The sequence below is a fragment of the Symphalangus syndactylus genome, chromosome 6 (assembly GCF_028878055.3).
Source record: "Symphalangus syndactylus isolate Jambi chromosome 6, NHGRI_mSymSyn1-v2.1_pri, whole genome shotgun sequence".
Classification (NCBI taxonomy): domain Eukaryota; kingdom Metazoa; phylum Chordata; class Mammalia; order Primates; family Hylobatidae; genus Symphalangus; species Symphalangus syndactylus.
The window spans coordinates 64,599,308-64,618,990 of record NC_072428.2 but is presented as its reverse complement, the minus strand read 5'-3'; the positions used below and the strand labels follow the sequence as shown (position 1 = coordinate 64,618,990).

At 37.6% G+C, this 19,683-nt stretch overlaps 1 protein-coding gene across 21 annotated transcripts in view; it reads left to right on the top strand.

Moving 5' to 3' along the window:
* Positions 1–19,683, top strand: part of DLG2 (discs large MAGUK scaffold protein 2) — a 2,194,174-nt gene that overhangs the window by 1,823,862 nt on the left and 350,629 nt on the right. The gene's annotated exons all lie outside the window — the stretch shown is intronic.

Sequence of the window (19,683 nt, the reverse complement as noted above, 5' to 3'; positions counted from 1 at the left end):
TATAACTCTGCAACCATTTTGAAGTAGATATTCCTATCATCACTTCATAGATGTGCAGAGTCAAAATTCCAAACCTGAGTCTGCTGGACAAAACCCACACTCTTTCCCTTCTATTGCACTACCTCAGAGATTTAATATAAAAGATAAACCACTTCTCCAAAATATAATACCAATTAGCATCAGGACTTGAAATTATGGGTACATATTGAGTTCTTTGCATAGAAAGCTTGATTTTCTACAGTTAGACCTTTGAGAAAAAATTCTATAAAGTAGGAGGTCATCTTTTTTTTTTTTTTTTTTTTTTTTGGAGAGACGGAGTGTCACTCAGTCGCCCAGGCTGGAGTGCAGTGGTACCATCTCGGCTCACTGCAAGCTCCACCTCCTGGGTTCACACCATTCTCCTGCCTCAGCCTCCCGAGTAGCTGGGACTACAGGCACCAGCCACTACGCCCAGCTAATTTTTTTGTATTTTTAGTAGAGATGGGGTTTCACCCTGTTAGGCAGGATGGTCTCGATCTCCTGATCTCGTGATCCGCCTGTCTTGGCCTCCCAAAGTGCTGGGATTACAGCCGTGAGCCACGGTGCCCAGCCGAGGTCATCTTATATATACTGAGCTCCTCAAGAACAGAGGATGTGTTTAAATAATCTTTGAATCCTTGGGACATGGCACAGAACCTATTGTAAATCATAAATAAACATACTAAATCACAAATAAATATTTCTAGAATAAATGAGTAAACAAAAGAATGACTTTTGCATGGGAAAAGGCAGAATAGGTTCATAGCTCTTTGCAGAATCAAACATCTTACAGTATGTAGTATTTTAAAACCACAAGATAGAATCACAGAATCATAACTCCGAATGGAATATCAGAGTTCCTCTTGCACAATATTTGTTTCTTTGTTGTTTGTTTAATAAAAGAACTAAAGCACAAAATTCCAAAGGTAAATGATGACAGAAGCCAGAGCCAAATTCACCGAGCCTTCATGAAAATATAACTATCCATGGATTTTTCTTCCTTTAGGAACATAAATGTGCGAAGGTATTATCTACTCATCAATAATTACCAAAATTTATATTTTTATACAGAGCATATATACATGTATACATACACACACATAAATAATTGCAGCACAATCTACTTTCTTTGGGGAAATACATGTTTTTATTGCACACAGCATTTGATAAATATCAACAACTTACTTTCTTTGGGGAAATACTTGTTTTTATTGCACACAGCATTTGATAAATATCAACATTAGCCAGGAACTTCTAGGTGTGAGAAAGAAGGCGGCTAAATACAAGTTTTTTTGGTTGAAAATCACACCCATTCACTAATCCTCAAGTGGACTTGTGCTCGGGAAAAATAATTTACATTGTCAAACACTCACAAGCCTGAAAAAAAGAGAAAAGAAGGGTGAATTTGTATTCATACAACAGATACCTTCCCACACATTATCCTGGAAAACACATTGTAGATTATACATTTTGTTGGTGAGTGATTTATGCTTTTTATGCATAGTTATTTGCTTAGTCTCCTATTTATCCAAAAATCCATACTTTTTCCTGGTTTACCTGACTTTCTCATTATGCATAACTTTGAAGAGAAGCAATATTTAGCAATAATGCATTCTCTGCAGATGGATGGCATGCATGCATCTGTCTTCTAATTAATATTCATGGTTTTCACATCTTCAAATGTGAATTTTCCCATTAGTGCTTCTTCAACCCGTATTTTGTGTCTTAGGGCCATACAAAAATTGAAACATTTCAGTACTTATTTCATACTTTTAGGAGGGAAGAAAATATTGGCAAAGAGTGGGTAAGAAATGGAGGTTACAATGCAGATGATATAAACCTTGAGCTACACACATACCCAAAAGCCCAAAGTTGAGCTATTGTTGACTGACTGGTTCTAGGCAAGGACTAAGGGTCAGTTCAGGAGCAAATATAGAATTTAGAACTTTCAGTTTATAATGATGATGTTAAGAAGGGGGTTGAACATTCAGTTGGTTCTTTGATATGTAGCAGGTCTCTATAGTAGACAGGAACAAGTGGATTTTGAAGAAGCTCCAGAGACCTATAAATCCTAAGGAGTTTCTCCAGAAGCCCTACATGGAAAAACCCTAACTTGAGGCTTGTCCTTGACTTAGAGTCACAGAGCATTAAGTATAAGCAACACAGCCTAAGATAGCATTTCAAAATGCTAGCACAGATAATTTTGCTCTTTTAGTTTTCAGGAGCAAGCTCCTCTGGCTTGCCTGTATTTGACAGCTAACCCAGTGTTTTAGTTGTATTGATGGTGGAATGAGAAAGATTTATTTTTATAAGCCTAATTATGAGACTGTCACAGCATGTCAGTTTGGACTTCAGAAGGATAACACAATTCCAGAAATTAGGTGGTAAACAGCCAGTCATATGCTGTCTTCCCAATAAAGCAGGATAAATGAACGAGAGGAGAGAACGGAGGATGCAGCAGGAAAGTAGAGGCAGATCACTCAGAGGGAGGTGGTAAGAAAAAGCAAGTGAGACCAGCTGCAGGAGGAGGAAATAGACACAGCCCAGCCGCAGAGGAAAGGTAAGGAAGGGAGAAGTGAAGGGAATCTAGTCACAGATGCAGAGAGACAGATCAGGAGAGGATCACAGAGGTGAGACTCTGCAGGGGAGAACGAGGGGAAAGGGGGAGGTATAATAGGGAAAAAAATGAGAATGAAGGGACCACACCTTTACAGTGCAGTGTGCAGTGTATGGTGTATGGTGTACAGTGTACAGTGCAGTGTACGTGGCAACTTTTCCAGGTGGTAGGAGTTTGACAAAAGAGAAAACAATGCAATAGGAAACTGCATGCAATGCAAACTTGGAAAGGGAAAAGATAGAGGATGATGAGTTTAAAGAATGCAGAATTGTATGTCTGGGTTTCATGGAACTCCTCGTGCCAAGAACAGCAAGGGCTAGTCATATATATTTTATTCTGATGCTGGCAACTGTTAGTGCAGTGAATGGAGTTTGAGAGTTCCAGGTCCCCTGTTTCAGGCAGCCTCCAGTGCTTCTTCCCCTTCTGGATGACTGCTGCCCTTGTGCTTGCTGACTTAATGCCTCTTGGTCTCACAAGATGTGGCAGAGCCCACCACTGATCAGAGCCTGCAGCCAGCCTCTCACAGAACTGGCCCAAATATAGGCTGAAGCATAGTTCAAGGAAGGAGCTGGGTGAGGAGGCACTGAACTTGGCCACAGGAATATTAAAAGGGTTTGACGTTAAAATGCTCTGGGGGGTTGTTGTGCTCTCTGTAATACCCAAACTGGCAAAGCTGTTGAGGAAAGCTGGTCCCTGCACTGACCAAGCTCGCCCTAAAGAAACAGGGAAACAGCCCCTAGAGACCAAGACTACAATATGCCTGGAGGGGGCTGTTTACTGAGATGGAAAAGCAAAGTGGCCCATTGTGATGACAGGCACTAGCCGGAGCTGAGGCTGCTGTTAGAAGCCATGCAATATTATGGGGAAGGGAATGTGTATGCGTGGGGAGCAGAAGTAGATTTGGAAGCACATAGCAACGTTGGTGGCTGTCAGAGACAGGAGTGCTACCTGCAGACCTAAGGCTGGAGACAGCAGGTATTGTAAGAGAAGAGGGAAGATTAAGTAGGGGAAAAGGGACACAGTGTGTGTGTCACACAGACCAGATCTCTTATCTTAGCTCTGCTACTTTCGAAGCATCTAATCTTCTGTGCCTCAGTTTTACCATCTTAAAGTTGACATCAGCAAAGTTCTTGGGAGGATTAGTAATAACAAGCCTAACACAATACCCTCTTGTTCAGGATTCAGTAGCTAGTATTATCTTTATTAGTGATCTCCTTCCACAGTTAAATTCTTGGTCACAAACAGTTTGAAAGTCAATTGACTAGATTTCTTCCCTCTTTATTCCCTCTATCCGTTTCTTTTCTGTTCTCCTGGTTGGCCTTTCCCCTCCTTCCTATTATTTACTGAGCATTCACTTTGTGCTAGGAACTGAACGAATGCAGTGGAAATTTATTTCTTGATGTTTTTATCCACTGAAAGGATTGTGGCTATGCAGCTCCGTTCACATCTGAAGCTCTGGCAACTAACCATGGAAACACACCTTGCTGGAGAGTTGTTTTCTGCAGGGAGCAGCCTTCTGTGTGCTAAACTGGGAGGCTGGAAAGAGGGAATTGGTTAGTAATTAGAAAAGATTTAAATTACTGAAAATACCTCCCTGCCTGTGTAAATGGAAAATTTTTCTGATGCTTACAATATCCACTTGGGACTGATAGTGAAAGATTCAGCACAGCTTTGACTGCTTTTATGAAGTCTTGATATATGCTTGAGAGAACAAAGGAAAGTGATGAAGGAGAGAGGTAATTCCAGAGGACGTCACTCTTTCTCACTCCTGATTGTATGGAGTTTGTCTTTTCAGGAAAGTTTTGAAATGATTCTGTTGCTGCTTCTAGTTCCCCCAAATGTCTAGAAGCATTTTTTGAAATCAGTAATGCTTACAGTTAAGGCTGTATTTATGTGGTCTGCTTAACATTTCCCACAAAAGTCCACATTGAAGATGGCAGCTCTAGTATAGAGAACTCTGCCCTTTAAGGTGGCAAAGTTGGTTGCCACGTTCCAGGGTCCTGCCTGTCTGCTATATTATTCTCCTCGCTTTACTTTCTTTTCTAGTTTACATTGTTTTCACTATTAGACACTGAAATTGGCCATGAAATCCTTGGTGAGCTGATTAATAATTCCTCTTTAGACAAAGAGGAGCCTTTGTGAACCTTAAGGCTTCTTCAGAATTGAGGAAGAGATTCATCAAGCACATAAAGCTGTAGTCACCTCAATAATAATTTATGAGGACAGCAATTTGTGCCACATCCTGGGAAAACAAGAAGACTAAAACAGTGGCTGGGACTGCCCTTGTGGGGCTTACAGTCTGGTTATTGATATTTATTCATTAAAAAGGTAAATAGAAAGAGAAAGCAAATCACAGAACATCATGTGTTATTATAGGATCGTTCTTTAAAACGATGACTATATATGGAGGTAAACATGAATGTTTTTGCACTCATGTATATTCACTCACTGACAGGAACCAGGCACTATCCTAGACATTGGGAATGTAACTGGGGATATATAAATATGTGTAGAGAAAGTGTATAGAGTTAATTTGTCTAGTTTATTATCAGTGGTTACCTGAAGGTTAAGATAGAAAGATGTTCACAGTTTACTTGCTGTTCTTTTGTATTGTTTCAGTTGTTTAAAATGAGCTTGCATTAATTCTCAGCTTAAAAATAATAATAAAAGAGTAAAGGAGGACCAAAATTCATGTAATGCTGCCAGGTTGTGGGGCTGATGGCCAAGTAAGTGTCACAGACCGTCATGATTACAGGAGGTCTGGGAAGATAGAACCTGACCTGGACAAAAGAGAAGGCCAAGACTTCAAAGAATCCAGGAAAACAGGAAGTAAAACAAGGAGGAGGAAGTGAGGCCCAAGGGAACAACATTAGAATAGGGATGGACATGAAGCTTCTGGCAGTAGCAGAGGGTTTGCTTAGGAGAGGAGGTGTGTAATGTAGGACACTGAACTCTAGCATTCTCATCTGGACTCTACTACAAATACATTAAGTGACCTTGGAAAATAACTTCATTCTCTGTGCCTCACTCTTTCCACCGATGATATGGGAGGACTAGTCAGAATCCACTCTAATCCTCCCTCATATCAGAGAAGTCTCTGGTCTTAAAAAGACTAGAGAGGGTTGTGGTAAAAGCTGCATTGTGAAAGGGCTTAAATATACGGATAAGAAATTTGCACATAATTTACAATCAGTTAGGAACACAGATGAATATATGCATCTGTGGCATGTATAAAATGTGAAAGGCAGTATTTAAAGAAAAGTAGAATGGTTGTTATATAAAGATGACTATCAAGGTACTGAGAGTAGATAAAAGGGAGAGGGAGGATGGGAGAGAGACAGAGGTTAGAGGAAAAGCTAACATCAATTAGAAGTCTAGCGGATGGTAATGAGATATAATATCATGCTATATCAAAAAACAAAAAATATGATATATCAAAAGAAACAATATTATATCTCAAAAACATTATAATATGATATGTAAAAAATTATAAGTCATGATATATCAAAAATAAATCCAGAATGATAGAGAAAAAAATATATATATATAAAGGAGAAGCTCTCCTGCACAGAATACCAGCTAATAATTCTAGAAGAAATAAAGAATTTATAAAATAACCATTTTTTAACCTGCAACAAAATAACTATTTCAAGAAAGCATAATCCATAGATGCTAAAAAAATTAGGGGTTAAAGTTTACTGGAAAAAGGATATTTACATGGTCTCAAATAAACCGCCTTATAGGGTGTTATTCGCAAAATAGAAAGGTGCCTTTTAAATGAAGAGATCTGGTGGTCCATATATTTTGAGCCTCCTGCTATGACATAGTAAGAAATACACAGCACTACACACTGGATTTTGCTAAAAATGTTTCACCTGATTCTTGTTGGGAAGAAATAATCAGACAAATTCAAAATGCAGAACACTCTATAAGCATCTGACTGAAATTTTTTTTTTAAAAAAAGAGTAAATTTTATTTAAAGAAAAATGTAGGTAATGTCCTAGACTAATAATGACTAAAGACCTAATAACAACCAAATGCAATGCTTAAAACTTGATCAAATCCTAGATTTAAGAAAAATATCTGTAAAAGACATTTGGAGAATAACTGAGGAAATTTGAATAGGTACAATATATAAAATTGTATAGAAATATTAGTTTTGTTGGTTTTCTCTGGAGTAATAATGGCATTGTGGTTATACAGAAAATATCTTTACACTGAGAAGATGCCTTGCTGATATGTTAGGTTGAAAGTGGAATGACGTCTGCAACATATTTCAAATGGTTCAGAAAAAGTGTGTGTGTGTGTGTGTGCGTGTGCCTTCTGATAGGCAGATAGGTAGGTAAGTGGAGAGAGCGAGAAGGAGGAGGAGAGGGAGAACAAATGTACCAAAATGTTAAGAACTGTTGAATCTTTGAGTTTTTATTATAATGTTCTTTAAGTTTTCTATAATTTGAAATTTTTCAAAATAAACAGGAAACAAGGCCTGTTTCAAGAGTTCATATCAATGCTTAGAACTAGCATAGTAAATTAGAAAGGAAAAAAACAAAAGCAAAAGATATTTTGAAGAGAAATAGTTTAATAAATATTATTTCTCATTCATAGTGGTGAATACAAGTTGATTTTCAAGCATCTCTGTTTATTCAGATCTCCTCCTCTTGATTTGACTGATTGCAGTTGGGAAGATTTTGACTTCCCAAAAAGATTTGACTGATTGCAATTGGGAAGATTTGACTAAAGTAATTGGGAAGAGGGGATTTAAGAGTTCTTGACACAGTTTGCCTAAACTCAAAAACCTGTTTCTCGGGAGCTTTTAGGCAATGAGATGATTACCTTATTTTTAGGTGAGGAATAAGTCAAAGAAATACTAAGATGTAATTATGGGCAACAGCCAGATGCCAAGATACACATAAGCCCAAACACAAAAGAATGTCATTAACTTGAGGAGCTATGATGAAAAAACATCAGGTGAGTCCCGCATGCAGCAGCCAGAGTTTGAGTTTTGCATTAGCGGATTTTGACCAAGATCAATTCCATTAGTATCTTATTCCTGCTCAAGCCTTTCAGATGTTTTAGGAGTGGACTGTTTGACAGATATGTCTCTGGAGACAGCATTATTCCTTCCTTTAAAATTGATTCCAAAGCTTATGAACAAGATTAACCGTGTATGAGGAAAAAAGGAAACACGAACCTTTTTCACCTATGTTACAATTTCACCCAGATTAGTTTACGTAAACTAAACCAAATTAGTGAATATTATACAATACGTAGAAATGAACATCCTTATTGCTTTCAAATCTGTATACTATTTAGACAAATTCCTAGTTAATAACTTTCACCCAGAACTTAGCCAACTGAACTTGTTTGAACAAAATAATAAGGTTCACTGGGAATTAGGGTATTTATGTGAAAAATGGTATTGATTCAGTATTTCTTTTTGCAGATATTATTGCACTTTTGGAAGGACAGTTTTTCACTATGCCTGATTGTGCCACAGTTTGCAAAACATTTAACACACATGAGCCTTCTACAATTAATGCCAATGCTGACTCCTGACTTGGACATTTTAACAACAAAAATACCATCACCCCTCACAAATAGACACATTTTCATACCCAGTTGAGAACTACTGTTAGATTCTAAGTCACTTAGGGCTGAACCATTGCTTTCGTCACCAATCCATCCCCCAAAAATAGCACAATGACTGGCACAAAGAAGGCATTCAGTAAATATGTATTGAATGGATTAATGCAATATTTGAAAATTTGATTACTCTAGGACTCATGTTTTCTATAAATATTACTGTATTTTAAATTTGCCTACATAGCCCCTTTTGTCTTTTATTGCTAAGGTAACACAAACCTCAAATTCAGTAGTTAAAACTTTTTTGTATGACTTTTAAAATTGTTATGGTACAACATGTTTACTTAAAAATATTCACATACTGTTAAAGGCTATAAAATGAAATGTAACCCATTCTCTCCTCTTCAGCATTTTTCCCCTCCCCACCACAATACCATAGCCCCTTAAAGCCTCCATTATCAATTCGTTGTGTAACCTTGCAGGCATTCTGTATAAGATCATTCATCCCTTTCTTTTTTTGAAACAAACAAACTATATATATCTATAGTTCTACAACTTGCTTTTCTTTAATTTAGCAATAGATCATGACTTTTTTTAGTTTCAAAATATTAGACATGTATGCTGTTGCTTTTAATGACTGCATAGTATTCCATTATATGAATAGTTCATTCTCTATTTAATCAATTTATTATTGATAGTGTTTTAACAGAAGATTAAATAATGATATTTTAATATCCGAAACCCAGAAATCACAAAAAAACGAAGTTTAAAAAAAGAGTAATAGAGCACTTTCAGTTAGTCCACTGATTTCAAAAGGGAGAATATGTTGAGCACATTCAGAAGGCTTTTTTCTTACCACCATCCACCAGAGAAAGGATCTCAGCTTCAAATTTAACCCTAACCACAGGGAATCTGTCAGCCTAGCAGCACACACACATGTCATCTCAGGACAGAACATTTGGTGGGTGAGGTAAGAAGCCACAAAGCAGATCTTGAAGGGTAGGAATTTAGCCTTCAGCCCAGAGTCTGACACTGCCTGAACAATTTAGAGGCTTGGATGATGTGGAGGTGGTTGTTTAACAATGTTTGCAAGGACATTTAAGGCATATTGGTGCTTCAAGGAACATATTGGTTGCTCTACAATTTTTTTTTTTAATTAGCCAGGCATAGTGGTGCATGTCATGTCACTGCATTCTAGCCTGAGTGACAGAGTAAGAACCTGTCTCAAAAAAAGAAAAAAAAAAAAAGTCTTGGGCCTCACCCTCAAAGATGCTGATTCACCGAGTTCAGTTTCATCAACCACTCTCCCCCTAGAGGACAAATGCCTTCTGAAAAGGACTCTAATTAGTACCTGGCTCATAACAAGTGCACAATAACTGGTTGTCAAATAAATTTTAATGATTTAAATAAAGTTATGTGATTTAATAGTTATAACCATTCATTAGTTTAAGGAATATTGTTGAATATCTACATAGTGTAGTCAGCACTAAAAGTATGGAGTTAAAAGAGACAGTCAAGGTCTCTACTTATGGCGGGCTTTCCTCAGGGTGGGTGAGATAATAAACAGAATAACATGTGGGCCTAAATTCTGTAAGAAAGTAAAACCAGGTGAATTAGAGATAGGCTGGGAGGCTACTTTAAATGTGATTGTCAGCAGAGCTCTTTGAGGAACTGGCATTTGAGCTGACACTTATGAAAATAAGTTGTCAAAGATGAGAAAAGCTAGGTAAGAGCACTCCAGTCAAAGGGACCACTGGCACAAATGCTGTAAGACTGGAGGAAACTTGGACTGATGCAAAACAGAATGAAGGCCGTTGTGGCCAGCAAACAGTAAAGAAGACAGAGTGGAATAAGATGGAATAAGAGGGATAGGCAGAGCCCGAGGAAAGGAGTTTGAATTTCATTCAAATTCTAACAAGGAACCAAAAGAAAGATTTTAGCAGAGGAGAGGCATGATCTGATATACAGTTTGAGATCATTCTGGCTGCCAAGTCAAAAAGGGATAGAGGAGGGTGGGAGGAGTAGGCCATAGAGAGAATGGAGGGACCCATCGAGGCTACTGTAGTATTCCCAGGGAAAATGATAGCTTGGCCTAGAGGGATGGGGTGGAGTTAGAGAAAACTGCATGGAATTAGAATATGGCTATGAACTAAGGGATTGCATGGGGAGGTGGGAGGGGAAGAAATGAATGGAGGTTCTTGATTCAGTGGTTTGAGAGGAGAATGGTGGTAGTACTGTTTGCTGAAAATGAGAAAACTCTCAAGAAACATGTTTGGGAGAAATTTTGAGTTTGATTTTGAGCACAAAGAGTTTGAAAAGTCTTACACATCTATCTGCAGATGTCAAGTAAGCAGATAGATTTCAAGTCTGGAGTTAGTGTAAAAATCAGAGCTTGGAGATACTAGTATCACCTTGTGTTTGTATAATATTTGTATAAGGTTTCAACTATTTTTTGCTTGTATATTCTTATAAAGATAGTTAATTTTACTTGAAATGCATGAATTCTAGATGTTACTGTCTTTCAGCCTTTAATAAGCTGGGTTTGGATAGCCAAATTATACTTTATTATTTTCATTTAAAGATTCCAAAATAATCATCCCTCTAGAAATGACCTGGTAATCCAAAACATTTTTAAAGGTCTAATTTTTTTTTAACTATAAGCCTGTTTTTGCATCAGGAATCCAAATTTAAAGGGAAGTTAATGTTTAACTGCTAAGATACATAAATATTCAATATCAATTTTTCACTTTGCCTCTGCTCCAGAAGGATTCTAGTCTTGAGCTGTAACGCATACACTGTCAGAAATATTACCACTCTCCACAAAGTATAACAGCCTCCAGGAGGAGAAGGGAACTTAATTAGAAATTCCCACTTCAAATACAATTTATAGTTCATTCACTCTGAAACATGCTGGAGGGTATTTGAAAAGTTTAATGCATAATGATCTGTTTGTCTCAAGTTGTCAACAAAATACATATTGAGCATAGAATATATTTGTTTATTAAGCATTAGAAGGGACCTCTGAGATTTAGCATGAGGCTCTCTTTCTAGATAAAGAAACTGAGGCCCAAAGAGATGAAGGGACTTCTCGAAGTCAAATAAGCTAACAGCATGACTGGAACTCAGGACTCCTAACTCCTAGGATTGTGCTTTTCTGTTTCAGTGCCTACAACCCTAGCACTTTTCCCTGGTCAAATGAGCCTGCATTGAGATAATTTTATACTCTCCCAAGTCATCCTGTTTGTGTACGTCAGGAGAGGGTTCAACAATAGCTAATAATTATATGCCCTTACTAGATGCCAGGCACTGTTCTAAGTGCTTTACATGTATTAACTAATCTAACCTTATCGCAACTCTGTGACATGGTACTCTTATTATCCCCATCTTGTATATCAAGCTTCTTCTACATCTGGGTCTAATTTGATCAGGGTACTGACCATAGGGATATGAAATCTAAAATGATTTTGAACATTGGCCACTTCTCTAAGCTTCAGGTAGATATTTTCCAACTGTCTGCAAAACTGTAGATATCCAACAGACATAGCAAAGTCAACATGTCTAAAACAAAATACATTATCCTCTCACCCAAACCCACTCTCCATCCTGTGTTCCCATCTTGATTAATGGTATCATCACACCTCCAATCATCCTAAAGCTTTTTGACACCTTCCCCATCTCCCATTTTCAATCTGCTCAACACCGTAAATATTATTTAAACTCTATTTGGCTTCCACAGTATTTGAGGAGAATAGCTGCATAGAACCTTCCTCTGTTTTCCTCTCTCAAATTTGTGCCACATCTCCCACCCTCAATTCCACCCTCATTTGCCTAATTTGGGCCTTAATTATCTGTATCATTGGTAACACTTCAGTAGTATCACATCTGATTATCTACTGGGATGGTTCCTACCCTGTCCTCACTTAGTTCATTAACCCCAGTTTCTCACTGTTGCCAGAGTTACTCTCCCATAAACACAGGTCCAATTGTGTTAAATGCTTCCGTAAAACCCTTCCGTAGCCACTTATTGACAAAACTTCTTGCTGTGGCATTCAAGGTCTACTTCTGCTGGCAGCATTTTTTCTTTCTCCCAATCTATGTTCTATGCCAGCCGTCAGACTGCTCACAATTCAACATTGAATGTGATATTTATAGTTTCCCTGTTACCCACATAAGTATGTGATAAGATCATTTAATACATGTGAATTTGTTTATTCTATTTGTTTGTTTATGTATCACCTTGTTCAGTAACAAATGTGAGGTGGGGAAACAGTTTACTAACCGTAAAATACTTTTGAGGTGTTATTTTTAAGCCATAGAAATAATTAAATTTACAACACAGGGGACCCTAGAGATGGTGTGGCCCAGCACCTTCAGTTTTCAGAGCAGCTCATTAGCTGGCTTGAATAAGTTGATGGCGGAGTTGGCAACAGAACTTACATTTTCGCTTCATTGCATCTCATCACTTCAGGAAAAATGAAAATAGATTTTTTTCCCTCTTGAGAAAGAATGGGAGCCTTCTACATGTATTTAATACATCCATAATGTATCTGTTCATAGTCTCTCTGAATAAAGTAGAAATAGTTTGTATTCTACCCCAATTTCTTCCCTGCTGCCCCCTGCCACCTTGCACCCAGACCCCCAACTGTGAAATTATTGGCTTGAAACAGTCCCCTGTGTTCTGTACCTGTCTCATTTTAATTGAAATGTGGTGCCAATTATCTAGTCTTTTCCCATTTGGTCACTCCTTTGTACTTTTTTGACAGTTAATAATTCTGTTAAATTTGTAGTTCTTACCTACTTTTATTCTAAGATAGTCTTCTATCAAACGTATTCTTTGGTTTTATTATTGCTGATAAAAGCCAGTTAAAAGTCCTGGTTACATAGATAATGGATATGCTATAATACAGATAGCAACTATTTGGTAAGTACCTACCATGTACCAAATATTATTTTAAGCATTTTATTTGCTTAAACTCTAATAATCCTGATAACAGCCTAACAAAAGGAGCGTTCACATCTTTTGGTGCATATGAGGAAACAAGTTCAAAGAGATTAAGGAACTTGCCCAAAGTCATAGAGCTGGTAAGGGAAGGGACCAAGATTTGAATCCTGGCCTTCCCAGGTCTAAACCCAGTATTCTTCCCAGGACACTGCTTTCAGAGCAGGCAGATGGACATGAGCTGTGATGGAAAACCTTGGCAGCCATGAACATTTGCTCTGCCTTCTGAGCAGCATCTCCAAGGGAGTACATCCAACCTCAGAGTCCGGCAGCCAGGCTGGCCATAAGCACATGCTTCCTACATATTCTCTTCCTGTGCATTCTCTCTACCTGTAAGCACTCCTGGGGCACGAGAATGATGTTAAAATAATATTTCTCAATTTTAAGCTGAGGAATGACTCCTCATTACGGTCAAATATACTAAAATGGCTTATCATGCCCTGGATCACCAGATCCTTGAGAGGCTATGTCATGGTTAAGAATGCAAACGCGGCTGGGCGCGGTGGCTCACGCCTGTAATCCTAGCACTTTGGGAGGCCGAGGCAGGCGGATCATGAGGTCAGGAGATTGAGACCATCCTGGCTAACACGGTGAAACCCCGTCTCTACTAAAAATACACAAAATTAGCTGGGCATGGTGGTGGGCCCTGTAGTGGAGGCTGAGGCGGGAGAATGGCATGAACCCATAAGGCGGAGCTTGCAGTGAGCGAGATAGCGCCACAGCACTCCAGTCCGGGAGAAAAGAGAGACTCTGTCTCAAAAAAAAAAAAAAAAGGAATGCAGACACTTAAACCACACTGCCTGAGTTTCATTCCTGACTTTGCCGTATGTTAGCAATGTACCCTCGGACAAGTTACTTAATCTGTGCCTCAGTTACCACCTCTGTAAAATGGGGATTGTTGTGTGTTCTTACTTCACACAGTTGTTATGACGGCTAAGGGAATTTCTGTATATCAAATGCTTATAACAGTGCCTGGCACATATTAAGTGTTATGTACATGTCGGCTACCATCATCACCATCATCTTCTTCTTCTTCTTCTTTTCCTTCATCACTTCTTTCTGACATTTATTCTTCCCGTATCTGCCCTTCAGTAACAACTGCTTCCTGTTCTTCAGATGTGCAGGCCCTCCCTCACCTCCAGCCCTCCATATGTGCCTCCCTGTCTGCCTTAAATACTCTTGCCACTCGTCTCCTCACCCCAATCTCCCCCTCGGTGAGAATCTCCACCCATCCTCACCTTGCTAACATTCATAACCTCATCTCAATGTCACTTTCTCCAGGAAAGCTCATTCCTCCTCATCCCTTGGTAGGAATGCCTCTTGTGTACCCCACAGAATTCTGACTTTTTTTGTGCTAGCACTTACCGCCCAGCATTTAGTCATGTGTTTAGCTGTCACTGTCCTCCACTGGACAGCACATGGCTTGACAATGGCTATGTGTCACTCTAATTCATTCTTCCCTTAAATTGGAAAGTGAAATAACTTAAGTGGATACTTTTTAAAAAACAAATTTATTTCAATACTGTGTTTATCTCTAGGCATTACAATAGGCACACATTAAAAGATAGTACAGTGAACCACAGGGTGAGCATCCATATTGCCATGTTTGATCTCACATTCACTTATCTGAGTCTCTAATGAGATACTACATTATATCAAGATGCTGGAAATAACACCCATAAGAGATAACAAAAAATGGAATTAAGAAACTAGGGAAGGAGAGTTCCCTGACACTGGAGGTACGCAAGCAGAAGCAAATGGTCATTTGGTGAGAATGATATGAAGGGATGGGGAAGGGAGTGGGATCACTTCCTGGAAAAGTGAAAAATGTGTTCAAATATTAGGATCATATAGAAGAAGAAATGATATTGTTTTGTGAGCCATCAGAGGGCAGAACTGAAACAAAGAGGTGGAAAGAAAGATTCAACACAAAGAACTGTTTTGGTTTTTTTTGTTTGTTTGTTTTAATCACCGGAGCTGACCCAAACAGAATGGATTTTCCTGAAAGGCAGTGAGTTCTTCATTATTGTTGATCCAGTGTCACATGGAGGTTAGATGATCATTTGCCTAGGATAATGCAGTGAGAAAATATTATTCACTCATCCACTTGCTTATTCACTCACAATCCTCTTTTGTTCTTTTGCACCTATTATGTGCCTGACCCTATGCCAGGAACACAAGTTCCAATAAGCAGAGATCTGACTTTTAAGGACCTTATGAATAGATACATTACACAACTCAGTTTGAATTGAGTCTTTAAGAACTAGAAGTTTTACAGATGAGGAAAGCGTGAGAAGCTATGTTCTAGATATGGAAAATAGCACGTGCATAAATGCAGAAATGGCTGAATCAGAGAAATTTTAAAAGGTCAACATAGTGAGGGACAAGGGTATAAGAATGTGTTTGAATCGGCCTAATGATATAAATTGGGGTTGAAGAAGATCACAAGACTTCCTCCATTTTTGAAATCGTCTGATTCTGATATCATTCATTCTATAATACTAAGAAATAGACAAATATTTCCAGAGAATCGTCATTTATTCAAGGAACCCCTGGAGCCCCAGGCCAATGCCCCTAGTGGCAGAAGTAGCAAATACAATGATCATCTCTTAAAAACAAAAAGAAAAAAATTTGACCTTGGGGATGGTAAACCACTCATCTTCACATTAGGATGTGAAAAACAGCAGCAGCAACACAACTAGAAGTCAACTAAAAGTGCTCAAATTTCTATTCATTACCAATATTATTGTGAAAAGGATGACAAAACATATGGAATATATATATATATATGGAACTTACCCATATATATATATATATATATATGTATTTTTTTTTAGAGAGTCTCACTCTGTCCCCCAGGCTAGAGTGCAGTGGCACGATCTCAGCTCACTGCAAGCTCTGCCTCCCAGGTTCACGCCATTCTCCTGCCTCAGCCTCCCAAGTAGCTGGGACTACAGGCGACTGCCACCAAGCCTGGCTAATTTTTTTTTGTATTTTTAGTAGAGACGGGGCTTCACCATGTTAGCTGGGATGGTCACAATCTCCTGACCTCATGATCTGCCCACCTCGGCCTCCCAAAGTGCTGGGATTACAGGTGTGAGCACAGCGCCCGGCCGGAATATAATATTTTAATGATCCAATAAAAGTCATATACATAAAGAAGTAGCAATAAATGAAATTGTTCTAGCTTGACAATGCCTTTTGCTTTAGCCCTACATGATCTAATCATTATAAGTTGGGCCATAATTTCTAGATCAGGTTGCTTTTGGACCACCACAGAGCAGAGTGGCAAAACACACCCAATCATCTGCTGCTAGTCTCAGGGAGCTTGACTTATGCCCTTGAAAGACAGGTTTCAGAACTAGAATCTTTAGGCGTAGACACTCGGAATTAGACAGGATATTAAATTACAGTGTAAATTGGTAGTTAAGAACTCAGGAGTATTAGTTACACTATTTTAAATCCTTAGCCTCTTTCTACCATATAGATTTGAGTAAGTCAATGAGTCTCTGAGCCTAGTTTTCTTATCAGTAAAATGGGAAAAATAATCCCACCCTCCTGAGGATTAAATGAAATAATATATAAATATCTCTGATGTACATACCTGATGCTAAATTAATGTTAACAATTATTATTATTAATCTCAACAATAATTAATGGCATCCAATCTTTGAGAATGTATGCTTCAAGAAAAGAATTTTTCTTGGAGAGGAGAGGACTCTAAACAGAACTCTGCGAATCCATGCATCCAGGTGAAAAAGTTCAAACTGAAGCAAAAAAAAAAAGCAATAGTAAATATATGAGGCTGTGTCACACTTGGTATTTTAAAATGTCATATCGATGATGTAAACTGTGAATACTTTTGAAAATGTTATTTGTGCAAGGTTTACTGATAAAAACTCAAACCTCAGGGATAGAAATAAGAATCAAAGTGATCTTGAAAAGTTTGAAAGACTGGAGAAGAATATGTTTGCTAAAACCAGGGAAGAAATCAACAGGAACAAGGGCAATATGATATTTTTCAGGATAACAGCAGCAAAAAACCTCTCCAAAAATGCAGAGGCCCATGTAGATTTGGGCCTAAAATGAACAAGATTGTATTATTGGTTCAGTGAAAAAGAAACAAACTCACATATTAGAGCACATCTGCTAAACTAGAAAGAACTCTGGACTTGGCAAGAGGAGCCCTTGGCTGGTCCTATCCCTATGCTAACTTCAGTATGACTTTGGGCCAGTCCCTTCCTTTACGAGGTTCATCTCTAATGCATAAGTGCTAGACAAACAAGTTTCTAAGGCTCTTCTAGTCCTAAAATGTTGTGTTCTTCTTTTTAAAAAAAGCATGAAGTAACTAATATATTGCACTCTGTGTTGGTTAATTTCTATTAGATTTTATTTCATCACTTATAATCACAGCTCTTTGAAGAAATGCTAAAACAATAATAATAGGTACTATTTGCTGAATGCCTGTTTGTACCTGCAACAGCCCTGATAGGTAGGTGGGTAGGTAGATATACTCATTTTATAGAAAAGGAAGCTAAGGTTCAAAGAAGTTAAGTGACTTCCCCAGGTTACCTAGGAAACCTAGGTAGACTTGAGATTTAACCCGTTTTGTCTAACTGCAAATCCTTTGTTCCTTCCCATTTTTCCATGCACTTTTCTTAATGCACTGAAAAAAAATTCAGAGGATGACTAGAATGATGAAACATGTAGAAATCTTATGCTGTAAAGGAAACGTCCAAGAAATTGTGGCTGTTCACTTGGTTCTCACATCAAACATCAAAGTATATTCCAACTGATTAAGGATTAAATGGCTAAAGATTATAGTTTTCTACAGGAAAACATGGGTAATTTGTTAAATAGATTGGTGAAGAGAAGATATAATCTAAAACTCAAGAGCCAAAAAAGAAAAGGAAATTAAATAAGACTTCACTAAATTAAAAATTCACTCTATGATAGGAAATAATATACAAAAGAAAAGTTAAAATACAACAGTACAAATAACAAACTAAGAATATTTGCAATAGTTACCTAAGAAGGAACAATAACATTTTTCATTTGCAGATAATTTTTTGAAAGAGCAAACGGCCTAAACAACAACAAAAAAAGCAAAATAAATAAAAAGAGATTTTATGTAAAAATAAATTCAAATGTCCAATAAACATACAACAAGTTGCTTAACCTTATAATTGAAGAATTGCAAAATTTAAAAATAAAATTGTTTACCTATCAGAATGGAAAAAGTCAAATGTTGAGCTATATGTAACTATTACAAGAGTGTGAGGAAGTTGAAAATCATATATTATTTGTTGGCATATAAGTTAATACTACACTTTTAGAGGCAGTCTAGCGATACCTATCAAAATTTGACATTCATATCCTTTACTCAACAACTTACTGTTAGATGATATTTATTACCTCATTGTTTATAATAGCAAAATAATGAAGCTACCTAGCTGTCTGTCAGCCATGCACTGGTAAAACAAATTGTTTTTCATTGAATAATAGAACACTCATAGCTATTAAAAAGAATGAGATTAATGGGAAGAATTATGTAAAGTAGAAAGCTCACTAAGGTATATTAGTAAGTGGAAAAAATCAAGGTGTACAACATGATCTTATTTGTATAAAATTTTAAATTATGTATTTTATAAACTCACTTATATTCACAACAAAAATAATTAGTAGTGTATACAAGAAGCCATTCGCATGGTTACCTTTGTAGAGAATAATAGGAGGTAGGGGGCCTTTTATTTGTATGTCTTTTCATTGTGCCTTACTTATGATATACGGATATGATGTATGTATATTAATTTTATTTTTCATATCAATACACTATCTGGGCAATTAGATTATGGCCTGTTTTTGTTTTCTTATTTATTAGTTTCTATATGTTTAATGAATAAATAATCATTTTGAAAATGTGCAATAGCAAATTAAAAAAAAACAAGTAATGCATGTACCCTTTCACCAAGAAGTTGTTCCAGGGAATTTATCCTTCAGAAACACTTTTATAAGTGTTTATAGTAGCAGAAAAACTGGAAACAACCTTAACCACATCAAGAGGGATCTCACTGAAAAGTGCTGGCACATCCATAACATGAAATACTAGGATTTCATTAAAAAGGTAGAATGATATGAGCTGATATGATAATGAAAGATGTCCAAGATACATTGCTCAATGAAAAGCAAAACAAAAGCTGCCAAATTATATATGATATGATCTATTCAGTTAAATAAAAAGGCAATAATATATTAAAATATGTATGTAAGGAGAGCAAGAGAAATAAAGTCATGTCCTTGCATGTGCATATAGTGAATCTTTAAAAAGTACACACAAGCTGGCGGAGGAGGAGGAAGGAGGCGGGAGGGGGAGTTGCTGGAGGAAAGGCCAGCGCAGCAGTCATGCCGGTCCTGGGCGAGGAGGCGTAACCCGGCCACCTTCGGAGACGGGTTCCTCCCTGTGTTG